Consider the following 20403-nt stretch of genomic DNA (forward strand, 5'->3'; position numbering starts at 1 on the left):
TCAGGAGAGTGGTGAAGATTCAGGCATGGAAGATTTTGTAAACGATGAGCCAACAGAAAATCACAGAGACTTTGATGAGTTTCTCAAGGAAGGCAATCAAAAGCTACAGGAAGGAAGCGACTTCACAAAGCTAGAATTCATAGTCAAATTGTATCATATTAAAGTCTTGTGTGGACTAAGTGACAAGGCCATTACCATGATACTTGAGTTGGTGAGGGATGCTTTTAGTTGTGTGAATTTGCCTACGACTTTTGATCAGGCAAAGAAACTAATTCAAAAACTAAGTCTTGACTATGTTAAGATAGATGCTTGCCCCAATGATTGTATGTTGTTCGAGGATGAAGACCCAAACAACATCCAACAAACATGCAGTCATTGTGGTGCTTCTAGGTGGAATTCTAAGAAGAAGAAGAAGAAAAATGTAGCTATTGAAGATAATGTAGCTACTAACTTGGCAAGGGATATGTTTGAATGAAAGTTTGTACAAAATTTTACCAAAGGTAACGTTTTATACTTTTTATTTATTATGTGCTTGACATTTTACCAAAGGTTGATGATGTTATTAATTAATAATATTTATTTATTGGAGCAGATTTCATATGGAAAGACAACCACTAATAATAATTAGTAGAGGCAGAGCTTTGTACTGAAGTTGGAATTGTTACCAGAGGTATTATTATCACTATTACCCTTTTTAATTAATAGTATTTGTTGCTGTTGAGATTTTTCTGTGTGCTGCATGCATTTGTTATTTAATTTGAGTTGCTTATTGGGACTTGGATGAACCCTTGTGTTGGATCAATGGCTGCTGAAAATGAGACGAGTGTTAATTGCAAGAGGGCTACATGCAAGATGGGTAGCAGCACCATTGCTGCATGTTGGAGGTTGTATTTTCAAAATGTTTATTGCAAGGTTTGAAATTCAATGGTTGATGCTTGAGGATATATATATGTGTGTGTGGATAATGATGATTTCTTCTTTGACATTCTTACTCCATTCTTCATTGAAAAGTATTGGCAACTCTAAAATAGCTATATGTATGCGGGGTATTAGAATGAAAACAGTAGTTAATAAATCAAACAAGCTTCTTTTATTTATTTATTTATTTATAATTTTGTATTTAGGATGTGCAATTATTGTTATTTTTTTTAGCAAAGTCCATCTTGAAAACAGTAGTTAATAAATCAAACAAGCTTCTTTATTTTTTGGAGTGATTTTAGGAATTTAAATACTTGATTTTGATGCACTAAACTAAATTAAAAACCGATTGAAAATGTGAACAGCTATTGATTCCAATTATGTGACTGTTTTTGTAGATATACTCGATAGCTCATGGACCATGACTATCACTATCAGTCGCCATGCCCAAAAAGAAAAAGGCATAAATTACAGGCTTGTGGATGGTGCTAATTCTATGCTACTGTTTTTATATATTAGATGGTGCTACTTCTATGCTACTGATTTTATTTTGAGGCTTTTATGTAATTAGATGATATTGAAATATTAAAGTTGTATTATTTTACTTTTTAAAGAAAAACAATAATAGTTATGTAGAACAATATTATATGGAATTGTGTTTGGAACTATTGACATTGAGAATATTTTTATATATAGAGTTATATCTTATATTGAGAAATTGTGTTATAAAAGATTTAGTTTTTAAATTTTGATATTAAAAAATAAATTTCTAATTGAGAGTATATGAATGAGATGAGATTAATGAATGATTTGTAATTAAAAATAAATAATTAATTACAGGATTTGTGGAGGTTTGAAAATCACACAAAATAGTTAATTCTTGTTAAATTAAAAAATCAATTTGTGGGGGTTTTAAACTGCCACAAAAGTGATTTAAAACCGTCACAAAAGTCTAATATAAAACCCCCACTAAACACTCACAAAACCCCCACTGAATAGATTGTGGAGGTTTTTTAAAAACTCCCACAAAAGACCTCGTGGCACCTCAAATTTTGGGGGTTTTAGAAACCCCCACAAACCATTTGGTGGGGGTTATAAACCTCCACAAATAAGAAAAAAAACCTCCACAAATAAACAAAAATCTTGTAGTGTTACTCACGTAAGATATTACTTGGACGACCCAGTGCACTTGCTGGTTAGTTGTGCGAAGTTGTGACAAAGTGTGATCCACGTTTGAGAGCTCCAAATCTTTGACGCCATTATTGATGATCACAATTTCGTGCACCATTTAACATATCTGGTTTTCCAATAATCTGGTTTAACTTTGCTTTGCCACGTTTAGTGGTGTTTTTTGTTCCTAGCATTTTACTAGCTATTTGATTATCATTAGCAAGAAGGTTATATTATTATCATATCCACAATTGTTGTGTGCCGATGAAAATTATATTTACTGTAATTTAGCAGTATATTTATGCAATATTTTATGCTGGGAATTGTTGTTTTTCTTTGACCTGTTCCCCCCTCCCCCAACTCTTTAGTCAGTTCATAGCTTTAACTGTGATGGCTGTAACTGTGCTGGAAAATTTGTCTATGATTTTCCATTTTCTAGAATTTTGAATTTACATGGTCTTTACCCCCTTTATTTTAGTTAGTTTTGTGATAGCTTTAACTATGAGAAGGGCAAAAAAAAGTAAACACCATTCTCCTTTTTCTCAAAACATTTACAAAGTCAATCCATGTCTAAATTTCCTCTTTAATGTAGGTAGAAAAAAGAAAATTATAAACTGATATGATATATTAATATAGGTCAAGGAGATGAGTTTATTTATACACTCGTATATCAAGTTATCAAATAACGCACGAGTTTAAGAAATTAATACTGAGTAGTTTAAATAATTGAAAGAATAAGCACACATTTTTATAGTTGAGGTCAGATTAAGATTTCACGGTGAATTAAAGAATTCAATGTTCATGATTTCTTCAATGTACTTAAATTTGTTTATTTCCATAGCTAGTAATTGACTTGTTGACTAAGTATAGACATTATTATATGAAGGGTTAGAGACTTAACATATATTGATCATTCTCAAATGTAAATAGGGTATGCGTTTAATTTGAGGAATGTATTACTCATACTATATATGTATAGAGTTATTTACGAGAAAGTGATAAAGTAGGGGGGAGTATATTGATCATTCTCATTATTGTTTGCTGGATTTAGGTTTCAGAAGATAATTAAATTCTATTGATTTAGCTTTCAAAAGATAATTAATACTCTGCAAGAACATGAAAGTTTGGATTTATTAACTTGCATATATATATATATATTTTTTATATCATGTCTTGGATTTTGATTTGAATTTTGGTAATGCCTGTACAGTGCTTATGCAACAAAGTTGTAACTAATGCCTTTACATGTACATTCGAATGTGAAAGGAATATATAGTTGCTTATGGTAATTTTATCAAGTTCTATATGTTTTATATATGTCCTAGCATATATAATTGCTTATTTGAACCCCATTTTATTATTAATTTATATTGAGCCTGTTTGTTCAGAAAAATATAATTGACAAAGCTATTGAAAAGGCACGTTGCTCCCAATTAAAAATTTTAAACCTATTGCTATTTCTTTTACGAGCTATAATTTGAGATATTTTTGCTTTACATCTCTAAATATTTGCTTATATTTAATGCTTTTGAATTTTTGTTTATTTTTACATTTTGATAATAGTATTAAGTGATACTGTTGATGGTACCAAGTTTATTAAGATGCCCAGGATAGGTTGTTACACGAAAAAATCAAAGTTAGACCCAGTATGTGATGAGCGGATAATTTATACGCTTTTTGGCATTGTTTTTAGTATATTTTTAGTATGTTTTAGTTAGTTTTTATTATGTTTTTATTAGTTTTTAATTAAAAATCACATTTCTGGACTTTACTATGAGTTTGTGTGTTTTTCTGTGATTTCAGGTATTTTCTGGTTGAAATTGAGGGACCTGAGCAAAAATCTGATTCAGAGGCTGAAAAAGGACTGCAAATGCTGTTGGATTCTGACCTCCCTGCACTTGAAGTAGATTTTCTGGAGTTACAGAAGTCCAATTGGCGAGCTCTCAATTGCGTTGGAAAGTAGACATCCTGGGCTTTCCAGCAATATATAATAGTTCATACTTTGCTTAAGAATTGATGGTCCAAACCGGCGTTCCAAATCAGCTTCAGAATTCTCGGCGTTTAACGCCGGAACTGGCACAAAAGTTGGAGTTAAATGCCCAAACTAGCACAAAAGCTGGCGTTTAACTCCAGGAAAAGTCTTTACACATGAAAGCTTCAATGCTCAGCCCAAGCACACACCAAGTGGACCCCGGAAGTGGATTTTTACGTCATTCACTCATTCTTGTAAACCCTAGGTCACTAGTTCATTATAAATAGGACTTTTTGCTATTGTATCAGTACTTCATGACACAATACACATTTCACATTGTATCTTCTACGACATGAGTCTCTAAACCCCATGGTTGGGGGTGCGGAGCTCTGCTGTGAATCATGTATTGAATTATGAACACAAGCTTATGAGATTTGAGCCTATCAATGTGGTTACATTTTATAACCACTTATTTTCCATTCTTGTGTGAAATTGTTCTCTTTCTATGATTGTGATCCTTGATTTGCTTGATTCTATATGTCCATTTATTTCTTGTATTTGTGCATTTGTATGATTGAGGCCATTATTTCATTAACCTACTTACCCAAATAGCCCACCTTTTACTCTCCATTGTTAGCCAATTTTGAGCCTCTGATTAACCAACTTGTTCTCATTTTAACACATTACAAGCCCAAGGCGGAAAACCAATGAAAGTCCCTATTTGGATCTTTGATTAGCCTAGGCTAGTGAGAGTGTTTATTAGTCAAAGTTGGTGAGGCTTGGGAACATTGGATGGGATGAAAAGGGTAGTACACTTTCGTATTTTAGAATTGGAAACATATTCATGTATTGATTAAATGTATAAGATCTTATGCATTGATGTTTTTATATACAGTTGAAAAGAAAAGAAAAAGAAATAAGAGTGAAAATGAGAAAAACAAAAGAATAGAAAAAAAAGAGAAAAGAAAAGAAAAAAAATGTATATAGAAAAAGGAAAGAAAGAAAAGGAAAAGGAAAGAAAAAAAATAATAAAAAGGGGACAAAATGCCCCAAAGTGAAGTCAATAAAAAGGGGAGTCAAGGCATAGGTGTTATGAATCAATTAAGAATGCATGGGTATGTAAGAAAAAGTGAAGAATGGGTAGTTAGAATAGTTTGAATTTGTATAGGTCATTATATAGTTAGATGGGGAAGTCTATGCTAATCAAAGATTCAAATCCTAGTCCACTTAACCATAAATGATCCTACCTTGACCCTAACTCCATTACAACCTAAATGAAAGACCTCATGATGGATGTATGCATGCATTGAATAAGTGTTGATTGCTAGAAGAGAATCAAATTTTGGAAAAGCTTGAATAGAAGAGAATTGAGTGAACTAACCCTTAAACACTTGAGTGAATAGAGCGGATACACATCCGGTGAGGGTTCAAAAGGTCAATTACATGTATTCAACCATATTATCTATATTCTTGCAAGTTTGAATTTCTTTTTGATAATTCAATACAATTGTGGTTGAACTTAACACCTATTGCCCTAACTATTGTGCTTACACATGTCTCTTGGGAATTGATATGTTTGAACTAAGCATTTGCATTTACTTTAGGTAGTTGCATTTAGATAGGACTCATATAGTTTAGTTGCATTCAATAAATGTCATGATCCTTAGTTCATTCTTATTTTAGCATGAGGACATGCTAAGGTTTAAGTGTGGGGAGGTTGATAAACCCCAATTTGACGGTTTATCTTGTATTGAATTTAGAGTATTTTGATAACCTTTTCTCGCATTTAACCTATGAATTGGCATGGTTTTGTAATCTCTCCCGTATTTGTGCCTAAGTGTAAAAACATGCTTTTTAAGCCTTATTTTGATGAATTCTAGTTCTCCTTTGATTCCATAAGATGCCTTGATGTGTTTGCTAGTAATCTCAGGATGAAATAGGTTAGGCATGGATCAAGGGAGCAAGGAAGAAAGCATGCAAGTGGAGAGAAGCACAAAAAGTCAAAGAATTGATCGAGGCCATGCACGCGCACGCGCACAAGGCGCTCGCGCGCACATTGCGAAACACGCCAGGGGCGCGCACGCGTACCGTGCGCGCACGCGTCGATGACGGCACATGACCTTTCTAATGCAACACGTGCCTGGCAATTTGAGAGGGTTTCTGAACCCATTTTTGGCGCCAATTGCTAAGGGAAAGGAATAAAAGGATGAAGGATTAAGGGGAAGGCATCAATTATCAATTAGGAATCAATTAGGGAAGCATAGAGAAGATATTTAGGCTTAGTTTTAGAGAGAGAAGCTCTCCCTTCTCTCTAGAATTAGGATTAGGATTAGTTCTTAGATCTAGGTTTTAATCTTTGCTTTCTTCTACTTCTACCTTTCAATTCTTTGTTGTTACATTCATCTCCCTCCATTCCTTTGTTGTAATTTCCTTTATGTTGTTCTTATACTTTGTTGTAAATCTACTATTGTTCCTTCCATTTTCTTTCAATTCAATAAGAGGTAATTCATAATAATTGTTCTTCTTTGCTTTTCTATTGTTGATCTCTTGCCTTTGTAGTTAGATCTCTCTTTAATTCTTGCAATTTATGTTGTTTACTTTTATTGCCTTTTATGTGTTTGTTGAAATGCCTCTTATAGATATAGTATAGATTTTGTTCCTCTTGGCCTAGGTAGAGTAATTAGTGACACTTGAGTTATCTAATTCCTTTATTGATTGATAATTGGAGAGATTGCTAATTGGTTTGGAGTGCACTAAAGCTAGTCTTTCCTTGGGAGTTGGCTAGGACTTGTGGCTCAAGTCAATTCATCCGCTTGACGTTCCTTTATTTAGTAAGGATTAACTAAGTGGTAGCAATGAACAATTCTCATCACAATTGAGAAGGATAACTAGGATAGGACTTCTAATTTTCATACCTTGCCAAGAGCCTTTTATAGTTGTTAGTTTATTTTCATTGCCATTTATTTTTCATGCTTCTTATCCAAAACCCCAAAATAACTCAAAACCAATAACAAGACACTTTATTGTAATTCCTAGGGAGAACGACCCGAGGTTTGAATACTTCGGTTTATAAATTTTAGGGGTTTGTACTAGTGACAAACAATCTTTTGTATGAAAGGATTTTTGATTGGTTTGGAAACTATACTTGCAACGAGAATTCATTTATGAAATTCTAAACCGTCAAAAATCCAATCATCAGCTGTCCACCGGAAATTACTGCAGATCATTGGAGATGGTTCCTTTATTATTGCAACAGTGAAGAAACAAAGGTAATTTATTTTTATTTCATACTTTCAAAATTCTATTTATGTCACATTGAGTTAGTCAGAAATAGTGTCTAGTAGCTCTTACTTTTGATGGCATAACAGGAGAAGTGTAGGAAAAATACTGAGAATCGATCGAAGCAGTTATACACTCATACTGGCGAATCAAAACGCTTGGCAAGGCTTGGAGAAGAAGAGGTAATTTAGGATTCACTTACTTTTTGAACCTTCTCTACATATACCTATTCACTATTTAAGCTATATTGTTGCAGTCGGAACGACAAGGGCATCCAGTTAGTAGGGGGAGTTGTTTGTCTTAACGCACAAACGATCTAATGGATCCTATCTCCATGATGTAGCTCGAGCTATTGGTGTAAGTAATGTGTTGAGAATCGCTATGTTGTTTCTCATAGGTTTTGCTTGTTAAAATTGTGTTCAAAGTTTGTTCGGTTAGCAATTAGCTAATAAATGCTTATGTTCGCTTATCTAATTGTGTAGAAAAGAATTGCGGAGATTGAGTAACATGATGAATCATCTAGACTGTTGTCTCATAATGATTCACTTGCTCAAGCTTTTGGAAAGGAGCAATGTAGAGTGTGTGGCATGGGAATTGGATCGACTACTAGTCAAGTGTTCGGTACGAATTCATCTCAGTCGAATATTGGAACTCAAAGGGAGGAGACCCAAAGGGTGTTGCTTGAACTACAAGCAGAGCTGGTGGCTGAGAAATTAAAAAGGAAGGCAATGGGGGGGATGAAGTAGCAGCTGAGAAGATGAAAAAGCAAGCAATGAAGAGTGCTCTAATGTGTCTAGTTCAAAGGCAAGGTGGGGAGCTGCCACCAGACGTGGCAGCATGGATGAATTCATTGGAGGGATAGAGTAGAGAGTAGAACTGAGGATTTCAAATTTATTCTTTAAGTTAAATATACACTTTTTATTGCTGATTATGCAACTCTTAGTAAGAAATACACTTTATTGATATTTGGATTAATGAATAATTTTATCAGTTTTGCCAATATTCGTTCACCCGTCAATTTATTTTTTCATTTACAAAATAATTAAGTTTTCTAATATTAGAAAAAATTCAAAAAATAACAAAAAAATAATACAGTAATTCAGTAATTAAAAGAGCATTGATTGCCGGTGCAAAATACAGTAATTTTGCGGCCATTTAGACGGAACAATAGCAGCGATTATCAAATGGCCGAAAATAAATTAAAATTTTTGGAAAATCAAATAGTGGCGGTTTGGAACTGCCACAAAATACATTTTAAAAAAACACAGCGGTCAAAAGAACAGCAGCGGTTTAAAACCGCCAGAAAATGCGGTCGAATTTCCTGTTGGCCAAATAAACCGCCGCTAAATCAATCGACGCCATTCAAGTGGTTTCGCTGCGGTTGTGCCATCGGTTCAACAAAATTGCCGCAAAATCAAATGCCCACGCCCTGTACTACAACGGTTTTTAAACCGCTAGTAACTCGTTTTGCGGCGGTTAAAAACCACCGCTAATCCTTATATAAACCGTTGCTAAGCGCCGATTCTCCTGTAGTGATAATGCGCATGTAAAATCACATCATTCCTCCTCCGACGTTTGTATTCCGCGTTCCTCCTCCTCCTTCTCCTCCTCCTCCTCCTTCTTCTTCTTCTTCTCTTTCTTATTTGCGTTCCTCCTTTTTTTTCTCCGTGTTTCTTCTTCTTCTTTGCTTGTTTCAGCCTCTTTGTCATTTTTTTATTACTATTGTTATTGCTGCATTTTTTCTCCTCCTCTTTCTATTGATTTTACAACATTATACATTTTTTTCTTTGTTTAATTTTTTTCTCCCAAAAAAATTATAAGAAAATGAAGTAAGAAGATGATGAAAAAGAAACAGCAGAAGATGAAGAGGAGAAAGAGGAAGAGTTGAATTATGTAGAACTTATCAATACAAATACACCGAAAATTCTTAACAATACACATAAATATCTTAGTTTTACACCAAAATTTAGTACAAATACACAAAAATATTTTCTTTAATGTTATATTTTTTCTACTTTTTTTTCTTTATTTCTTTTTTTTTTAGTTGAATGAGTGTAGGTTCATCCTATTCCAAGTAATTTTACAGCATTATGTATTTTTTTATTTGATTTTTTTGTTTTTATTCTTGTTAAGAAAGTAAAATAAGAAGAAACTTGAAAAAGTAAAATAAAGAGAAAAAGATTAATAAAAGAAGAAGAAGAAGATGTGGAGGAGGAAGAGGAAGAGTTTTGAATTATGCGAAACTTACGAGTACAAATATATCGAAAATTCTTAACATACACATAAATGTCTTAATTTCACACCGAAATTTGCTACAAATACACAAAAATATTTTCTTTAATGCTGCATTTTTTCTTCTTTTTTTTCTTATTTCTTTCTTTCTTTTAGTTGAATGAATGTAGCTTCATCCTCTTCTAAATAATTTTATAGCATTATGTGTTTTTTCTTCTTCTTTGTTTGATTTTTTTTTTGTTTTTATTCTTGTTAAGGGAGTAAACCAAGAAGAAACTTGAGAATGTAAAATAAGAAGAAAAAGATGAAAAAAAAAAAGAAGATAATAATAATGATGATGATGATGATGATGTTGTTGATGATGATGATGAAAAAGAAAAAGAAGAAACAGCATAAATGCGTGAGTGTAAATAATTTGTTGGACTTATTTGATTAAATAACTTGCATGTAAAGATTAATTGTTTTTCAAATACACGTATCTTATGAAAAAAAAATATTAATTAACTTTCTTTAACCCAAACTAATATTCTTTTTTAATTTTTCTTTCTCTTTCTATAACAAAAAAACCAAAATCCTTGATTCGTATTTATTTTATATTTTGTTGACCAACCATTAATTGAAAAAATATTTCCTAGCAGAAGCAAATAACCCTATAACTATATTTATATCACTTTTTAATACCCCATTAAATATACTTTTTTATTATATAAAATTTGAAAATTTAACTTTTGCATTTTTTATCTACTATTTTTAATATTAAAAATTAAAAGTATCGATCTAAAGTATAAAGAGGACGTAAAAGTATTTTTCCTTTTCCTTCAATATACTCCTCAGGAAATGAAATTTAAAAAGAGAATAAGTTGGTGAAGTGAATGCAGGTGGCCTGGAGTTTGTATTTGAATACTTGTGAATTCAAAATGATATTCCGAGTTTCAATTTCAAATACCTTTTACTCGGTACCGTTTCTGTTTTTACTAGGTTTTGATCATCTCGCTGATTATAATAAGTTCTACCCAGTCATCAATCCAATCGCATTGGCCAAATGTTGAATGAATAAGATGGTTGGACTCTGCAGGACGTGGTCATCTCTGACTGAACATCAACTTTGACTTTTAAATCATCAACTAATCATCAACATCCAAAGGGACTAATAACACTTATAAATATGGGATAATATTGGTCTATGCACCTGTTACAACTTAATCGCAATTGTTAACATACCACACACATCGTTCAATTCATTTTCTCTAAAGTCATTATTATGATATTATCACGTTTTTATGTTGTACAATGCCCATGAGTCCATGACTTCCACAAACAGTTACGTCAACATGCCCTCAACATCTTATTATTATGAATCGAGCATCGATGATCAAAGTTACGTGAATGAGGCGCCTATTCTTCCAAAATACAAAGACGAAGGAGAAAAGAAGAAAGTTGGCAAAGTTGATAAGATTGTTAATCGCATGTTGGACAAGTACGAGAAGCAAATGCCTGCTACCATCAGAGACCAAATCAATTTGGAAGAACTTACGGCTAAGGAACGAAACAAAGGGCGTAATACTACTTCGCGTGGTCTTGATGAGGAGCCAATCGAACAAGACAAGATTCAGCGCTTCAAGATTCGTACTGTTGTTGCCCAAGACATCGATAAAGAAGACGATGATCAGACAAAAAAGTGAAAAATCATGCATATTCTTAGATTCTTTTCTGTCTATAAAAGATGATGAGTCATTATTCATTATTATGTTCTTTTTTTCTTTTATTCTTTGATTATTTTTCACAACATGGATGTGACTATTCTCCAATTATTCTGTATGTTGTCATCCGAGACTTACTGGAAACATTAATACGATAAGAAAGGTTATTTATATTCAAACAACAATCAAGCCTCACGCAATTCAGCTGGACGCGGATCGGAACCTTCCTGTTTCAAAAGATTTTATATATTTTTTTTTGTGTTTTCCAATTTTATCTGGTAATAGGTTTATTTTGTAATGGGGAAGACTCACGTGAAGATGCATGAAACAATTTTTTTTTAAAGTTGTTAAAGTGACACATTGTAATTGGTAATTCTTAATGAGAAAAGTTCTGCATACAAGTCATTAGGGCTTGTATGCTTTACAAGTTAATTAACGAATTAACTCCAAAAACGCGATGCAAGGTCTACGTTCTTCTTCTTCTTCCTCTTCCTCTTCTTCTTCTTTTCTTTCTTTTTGTTTCTTGCCTTCTCTTTCTTCTTCTTCTTCTTCTTGCTGCACGTTCTTCTTCCTCTTCCTCTTCTTCTTCTTTTTTCTTTCGTTTCTTGCTTTCTCTTTCTCGTTCTTATTCTTCTTGCCCGTTCTTCTTCCTCTTCCTCTTCTTCTTCTTTTCTTTCGTTTCTTGCCTTCTCTTTCTCCTTCTTCTTCTTCTTGCTGCACGTTCTTCTTCCTCTTTCTGTTCTTCTTCTTCATTTACGTGCTTTTCTCTCTGTTTTCTTTCTTCGTTATTCTCGATTTCCATTTTTTTTACATCAAACTCTGAAATCGTTTTTGAAGAAAAAGAAGCAGCAAAAGATGAGGAGGAGAAAGAGAAAGAGTTCTGAAATATGCATAAGGTGTACTTCAACGAATTTTGGGTGTATTTCTTAAATCTTTTGGGTGTATTTTTGTAATCCTTTGGGTGTATTTCTGTAATCCTTTGGGTGTATTTCTATAATCGTTGGGGTGTATTTCTGTAATTGTTTGGGTGTATTTCTAAAGTTCCATTATCTTCAAATTTGGCAAGAAAATTGTTTTCATGGAAGAAGAAGAAGAAGAGTTGTTCATAATGCATGGTGAGTAGCGCGCTTTGGAAACAGGAAGTTGTTGAATAATGTGCATTTTATTTACTCTTGAATGTGGAAGTATGTAATGCGTTAATTAAGTGTAATGCGTGTGTTTTATTGGACTTGTAAGACTTGTAAGCCAAAAAGACTTGTATGTGTAGCAGGCCTCATTCTTAATAACCGATTAAATAAATTATTTTCTAAACTCGGTTTTCTAAATCCAATTTGACCCCATCCGGTTTAAATAAATCGATCCTTGGCATGCTTAATTTTTTTTATCAACCGGGAAAGGATCCTGAGTCCTACCCAACCCAACCCAAAAGATCTGCATCGATCTCCTTCTTCCTCGAGCCAGAGGCGTTGGTTGTCTGGTTCCGTTGATCGATTCTTCTCCCTTATGGCTATTGTTATCCAACTTCTATTCTCTTGCAGCTCCTTGTGTCCTAAATGGTCGTTTCAGGTCCATTCTTCCTTTCCGTAGCGCCACTTCTCCTTCTCTTGGTTAGTTCAGTTCATCTTCTTCCCACGGTTTTGTCCGTATTGGTATTCCGGCGACGCAGTGATTTGGATGAGGGACCCGATAATACGATGAGAGAACTCTATTTCCCAATATGCGACTTGCCTCCTCGCCGTTTCCCATCCAGTTGCAGCCTCCGCTAGCATGCTTCCTCGCATTTGCCTGAATCTTTGCCGGCGGTGATGCTGTTTTGTCCGAGGTCCATCGCCATTTTCGGAGTCTAGTTAACAGTCTCGGTTTTCCAACAGCATCATAATTCCTCCCCTTCTGCGCCGATTCTTCTTCCTTAGCTTGCTGCTGCTAATGATTTCATCTCCTCAAGAAGCTCTGCTATGCTATAATTTGTCGTCGCCCATGTCACGCTCCATAATTCCTCTATCTTACTGGATTTCACGCAAACAAGTCCACTAGTGGGTATCTTTTTACCATTATTTTGTAACAAATTCTCAAGGCTGAATTCTCCATCTTGGATGGCATGCTGTTGGGTCATCTCAGGAGTAAAAAATGATTCTGAATTAGACTTCATTAGAACTAGATACATCAGACCATTGTCCTCATCATAATAGTATAAAAAGTATGTTATTAGCAACTTCAAAAGACTGTGATATTCCATGAATTTACCAAGATAACACCAGCACCAAAAGACTATGCAGCACCTCCAAACTGATAAATAATAAAGAACCTACAAACTGATGTATAATTTTGTAATGGATTTTTTTTATGAGGTGTAAGGGTTAATTTTGGCTCTTTTGAATGTTTTTTTAACATAAACAGTCCAAGTACTATATTGTATTTGTGCAAAAATCTAATTTTTTTAATGTACAAGTAAAAAAATCGGTTAAAATGAACCAAATTAATCAATTCTATGTATAAAGTTTGGTTATAAAATTTGGTTTTTTTTATAATAATCAGTTCGAATAAACCAAAATATAAGTGAGGACACTTGCCACATTCTCATGCATAATTTAAAAAAAAAAGTTGTTTTGGACATCTTGATGTAAGTGATCCTTTTTTGTAATAGGACAAAAATAATAATTATTTTATTATTAAATTGAAGGACCGATTTTTTGAAATACAAATTCATAAAAATGTTATTATACCTGACTTTTTTTTTTGTCAAATACTCTTACACACGCACACCTTTCCTTTTTTAATAGATTCCATATATGATATAGCAACTTTTTAGACATAACTGGGATTTGAACACAATGCACTTCCTAACAAGGCAAATATAATTGTCACTAAACCAAGCTTTGCGGTACATATCTGACGTTTAGGTACTTCAGAATTCTTTTGGAATGTTTTGAAAATAATTTGTTACGGAATGCATATGCCGTAAGGAGTGGTCTAATTTGGGTTCATTAGGGGCACCGAACAACCTTGGGCTCGGATAACTTCTGTAATGCCGTTAGCCCAGCCCAAATTGTAGGTATGAATTTTAAAGTGTTAAATAATGTAGCAAGAGTAACGTACTATACCAAAAAAATTAATGTAGCAAGAATTAGGTATTATTTAGTTTTCTCTCTCATGGAGAGCAGTTCTTTCTGAAAGAAGAGTCCCTGAGAACTTAATGGTTTCCAAGATACGATTGCTTTTAAATTTTTATGAATTTAAACACGGAGGATGGCTTGAGGGATATTTTAGGAGGACAAACTCTCGGCATATAAATAATTATATGTTGTTTTATCAAGAATTACACATAAGCATGTTTTGAAGATACTACTTAAGAAGGCCGATGATTTTTCTAAGAATCATATATTAAATGTTGTTTACAAAGAATTTTTTTAAAGTTTGGCCTTTCCTAAGAAGTAATTTTACTGAACAAGATATTTTCTTTTAGACATTAGTTCGTTAAGTATACGACAACAATGAAGCTTTGTCCCACTAGGTAGGGTTGGCTACATGGATCAAACGATGTCGTTGAGCTCTATCATATATCATTTCTACAAAAAGATGTTTTCATGTAGATTTCGTTTGACCACCTCATAGATGGACTTTCTAGGTCTTCCTTTGCCTTTCACCCCTTGTCCATCTTCCATCCATCCACGCTCTTGACTGGGTGCTCTGTCGGTCTTCTTCTCACATGTCCAAACCACCTGAGACGCAATTCTATCATCTTTTCCACAATAGGCGCTACTCCAACTCTCTCTCTTATATCTTCGTTCCTTATTCTATTCAATCGCGTATGACCACTCATCCATCTCAACATCTTCATCTCTGCCACACTTAACTTATGTTCATACTCCTCTTTGACTGCTCAACACTATGTACCATAAAGCATAGTCGATCTGATAGCAATGCGATAGAATTTACCTTTAAATTTTAAAGGCTCTTGGATATGCTCTTTGAGTACTTCCAAGACTAATATGAAAAGATATGGACTTGATACGTGATTAGGAGGACATTTTTGTCATTTTAGAAATAAGGAACAGAATGATAATCTCGTCACATTCAAAGATCTGAATATTAGAAGAATTATACCATGCCGGTCTTGGATATCAAGAAGACCAAGAGTTCATATCAAAAACAGTAGTGCTGAAATGGCGACAACTCATAAGGCCCATTGGGCTAAGTCAAAACAGCAAGAAGCCCAATAATGCTTTTCAAATTTGGTGGAAGGCATAACTTATTATTAATTTTCAAATTTTTTAGGCATTTATTTTAATTTGTTTTGCTGTTAGAATTTGTTGAAAGAATTGATTTACTTCTGATTTGTTTAGTAGTATTTTTAGGAATTTAAATTTAAATCAAATCTGATATAATCTAATAAGATCAAATCTGATTTAAATTAGTTGTCATATCTTTAGGATTTTAAAATTCAAATCAAATCTGATCTAATCCAATAAGATCAAATCTGATTTAAATTATTTATTTTATCTTTAGGAGATTTAAATTAAGTTGACTTATCTTATCTTTTAGCTAGTTTGTTAGGAACCTATTTAAACACTATTGGTGAGATAATTTACGTAACTTTTGATGAATAAAATTTTCAGTTGCTTTATGCACATTTTTTAGTATGATTAAGTGAGGTGAGTGATTTGCTTCGCTTGTTGCATGAAGAAGATTGAAGGATCCAACACTAAGGTGATCTGCGTGGTAGTTTCTTTCACTTTTCATCCCTCTGATCTAGGCTGTCAAGGGCAGGTTCTTTAAAAGTTTAGTAGGAAATCTCTTCCAGTGACCTAGGCAGCTAAGAACAGGTTTCTTAGAAGTCTAGTAGAAAAACTCTTATCTATCATTTATATTTCTGATGTGTCTTTTCTGTTGTGTCTTTTCTCCATCCTTTTCTTATCCCTTTATCATTCGTTATAATTTCTTATCATCTAGTATCAATTATAGTTCGTAGATGAATTCTTATTTATCTACACGTTCAATGGGTCTTGTTTAATATCTTTATTTTTCTCTTCAATTTCTACAAATTTATTTTAGAGTCCAAAAAAAATAACAAAATTTCTTATTTTGTTGAATGTTTCTGCAATTATTATATCTTAAAGTCAAGGTAAAAGAAAAAAGTAAAAAAAAGGACTTAAAAAAGTAAAAAAAAAAAAACATTTTTAAATTTTGGTTCTGCAATTACGTCAATGTCTGCTACAAAAAAAAGGATCAATTTTTTTCAGCTTTAAGATTCAATTTTTCTAGTTACTGTCATCTTAGTATCACTTATTATTTTTCTTCCTTTGTCATATATTTTGGTTGTCTTTTTGTCAAGTTGAGCATCTCTATCATTCAGATTATCTTATTTTTGGTATCTCAATTCCTCATTTTCTAAAGTGCAACTTGTTAAAGCCATCCAAGAGTAAAAAGAGGCAAGAGTGGTGAGGTCAACAGAGGATAAAAGCCACATTTTGAGTATAAACACGAGTGTCCTACTCTGAGTGATACATGTGAGAAGAGTGTTGTAAGGTCTTTTCTTTCATAGGTTCTTCAGCAATGGCTAATAACGAAGCGACCCGCGATCCACAACTGACTTTCCGCGTCAACGCAATCACTACCGTACTAGAAAGGATTGAACAGCACCTTGAGAACATTGCTTCAAGAATTAATTCTTTATCCCCTAGTTGACGAGCACGGTCCCGAAAATCTGTTCATAATCATTCTAAGGAGTCTAAGGTGGAGACTTCACCCAGATCCTGGTGTCATAGACAATTGGAAGATATTCATAGTAACCTCAATGCTATCAAAATGCATATCCCAAAATTTAAAGGCAAAAGTAACCCTGAGGCTTACCTGGAATGGGAACGAAAGGTGGAGCTTCTATTTCAGTGTTACAACTACTCTAAGGTAAAAAAGGTACGACTGGCGACTATAGCTTTCTCAAATTATGCCCTTGTCTGGTGGGCTGAGCTAGACAAAAATAGAGGACAGATCAGAAAACCACCAATTCAATCTTAGGAGAAGATAAAGAAAATCGATGGGAATCGATTTGTGTCATCATCATACCATAATGAGTTTCTTGAACAGCTTCATAAGTTGAAACAAGGTTCCAAATCAGTAATGGAGTACCACAAGGAGTTGATGTCTTTGGGAACCAAGGCTAATATTACAAAGTGTTCTGATGTTCTTATGAGACGCTTTCTTATTAGACTAAATAAAGACATTGCAGATAATGTTAAACTTTACCATTGCACAACTATGAAGGATTTAGTCATTATTGCGACTGAGGTGGAGCAAATGAAGAAGAATATTATGGATCGACATAAGAAGATGAGTTTTCCTAAGCATATCTCTCATTTTTCTTCCAAGCCAATGACGGAAGAATTTGTTGAGTATGCTGTAAAGAGTGATGTGTACTTGGAGGAATTTAAAAATCAAGAGAGAAAAAAAACAGAGAAAGAGAGTGAGTGTTTGAGTGAAAATGATCAATGTTCAATAATTGAAAGCCAGAGTTTTGAGAGAAAAGATGAGAATAGTGAGAGAAAGGAGTCAATGAGCGACAAAGAAACTGAGAGTAATAAACACACTTGTGAGAGAGATCTAGAAAGTTCTAACGTAGACAAGAGTGCATTAGTATCATTGAATTCTAAAGAGTCTTTAATTTGTCATATATCTAACCATAAAATTCCTAGTATTTTTATGTCAACTTTTCAAAGTTTTACAGATTCACTGGACAATTATGGAGGCATTAATATGAATGAAAAGGAAGAAAGACAACTAATTGCACACCTCAGACAAGGTAATGAGAACTTGATTGCTAATAAATTATCCATGAGGTATGATTTAATCACAACTCTTACTCCTAAATTCTTAGTATTTGATTATATGAAGAATTTTTATGCAACTAAATCTTATTTTTGCTCTATATCTATTGCTTGTAAAGATATTGATTTAAAGTGCCATAGTGGAATAGAAAGAATCTCAGATATATTATCTATATATTTTTATTGGCCTCATAACGTAGAAGTATAGATGGAATTTATTTTGGTTTTATTACATCTAAGAAAGTTGAATCTCAAGCATTTCTTGAATATGTTGTGCATTCCTTTGCTTATTGCTACTTATACCTGGATTGATATTTCTATGGATTTTTTACTTGGGTTGCCGAGGATTAGAAAATGTACACATATCATTAATTTTTTCGGTGGATAGATTTAATATGATGATACTTATAATTGCAAGTCAAAATATTAAAGATGTCACACACACACTATTGAGTTGTTTCACAAAGAGTTTGTGCTAATTTATGCTAGTTGTTTGGATGAACATATCTTGTATGTTAAGCCTTTTTTGGATAATTTTGTGTGAGGTATTAAGTATCCTCATAACTCTTATATTTATAACTCTATTGGTTGTTATCCTTGTGAATCTCTGAATGTTTTTCAGTCTTTTACTATTTTGAAATTCTTGTTTTTACCCTTGAGTAATGGTGTTACTTTAGATTGTGAAAGTATAGTTAGAAAGATTGAACTTGCACACATGAGGGACATAGCCACAATTTAGTGGATAGAGAAGAGCTATCAAACCATGATTTTTGAACCCGAAGATCAGGTTTGGATTTCTTAGAGGGAAGAAGAGCTTCTCATTCACAGTAAAACAACACTTGTTGCTAAAGAAGATGGTCCATTCCGGGTGTTAAGGATCATCAACGACAGTTCCAGCAAGCATAACTTCCTTGGTAGGTATGATAGTCCACTTGTGTTTAGTATCTCTAATTTTTCTCCTTTTGATATATATTCAAATTCGAGGACGAATCTTTTTTAAGAGGGAGAGGATGATACGTGGTCGGGAGGGCATTTTTGTCATTTTAGAACTAAAAATAGAATGGTAATCTCGTCACGTTCAAAGATCTGAATATTAGAAGAATTATACCATGCCAGTCTTGGACATCAAGAAGACCAAGAGTCCATCTCAAAAACAATGGTGCTGAAATGGCGACAACTCATAAAGCCTAATGAGCTAAGTTAAAACAACAAGAAGCCTACTAATGCTTTTCAAATTTGGTGGGAGGCGTAACTTATTATTAATTTTTGAATTTTTTTAGGCATTTATTTTAATTTGTTTTGCTCTTAGAGTATGTTGGAAGATTTGATTTACTTTTGATTTTCTTAGTAGTATTTTTAGGAATTTTAAATTTAAATCAAATCTGATATAATCTAATAAGATAAAATCTGATTTAAATTAGTTATAATATCTTTAGGATTTTAAAATTTAAATCAAATTTGATCTAATCCAATAAGATCAATCTGATTTAAATTAGTTATCTTATTTTTAGAAGATTTAAATTAAGTTATCTTATCTTATCTTTTAGCTAGTTTGTTAGGGGCCTATTTAAACACTTATGATGAAACAATTTATACAACTTTTGATGAATAAAATTTTCAGTTGCTTTATGCACATTTTTTAGTGTGATTAAGTGAGGTGAGTGATTTGAATTGCTTGTTGCATGAAGAAGATTGAAGGATCCAACACTAAGGTGATCTACATGGTGGTTTCTTTCAATTTTTATCCCTTTGATCTAGGTTGTCAAGGACAGGTTCTTTAAGGGTCTAGCAGAAAATCTCTTCCGGTGACCTAGGTTGCTAAGAACAGGTTTTTTAGAGGTCTAGTAGGAACACCCTTATCTATCCTTTATGTTTCCGCTGTGTCTTTTCTGTTGCGTCTTTTCACCATCCTTTTCTTATCCTTTTTATCATTTGTTCTAATTTCTTATCAGGACTAAGGATGATTCCTGATGTAATCCTATACCAATAAAAAATTTCACTGTCACAACATCTTAAGTCTTTATACTAGTTGTAGCCCCATCATACATGTCTTTAATTACACAAATATATGTGATCCTTACTTTTTTCTTTCTAAAACCTTCCATAAGACCTCCCTTGGCACCCTATCATATGATTTTTTCAAATTAATAAACACCATATGTAGATCCCTTTTATTACTACGTTTACCTCTCCATCATCCTTCTTAATAGGTACGTAGCTTTAGTAGTGGATCTGCCAGACATAAAATTAAATTGCTTCCCTGTAACTTGTATCTCTTGTCTCAGCCTCCATTCTATCATACTTTTACATA

The 20403-nt window shown here is 33.3% G+C and overlaps 1 long non-coding RNA gene across 1 annotated transcript; it reads left to right on the forward strand.

Moving 5' to 3' along the window:
* Positions 1-424: 424 nt before the first annotated feature.
* On the forward strand, positions 425-1620 carry LOC107494085 (uncharacterized). Its single transcript, XR_001593182.3, has 3 exons — positions 425-500; positions 593-670; positions 1317-1620. It is a non-coding gene; the product is annotated as an uncharacterized LOC107494085 (long non-coding RNA).
* Positions 1621-20403: the final 18783 nt, after the last annotated feature.

Source organism: Arachis duranensis, chromosome 6 (genome assembly GCF_000817695.3).
Source record: "Arachis duranensis cultivar V14167 chromosome 6, aradu.V14167.gnm2.J7QH, whole genome shotgun sequence".
Lineage (NCBI taxonomy): Eukaryota > Viridiplantae > Streptophyta > Magnoliopsida > Fabales > Fabaceae > Arachis > Arachis duranensis.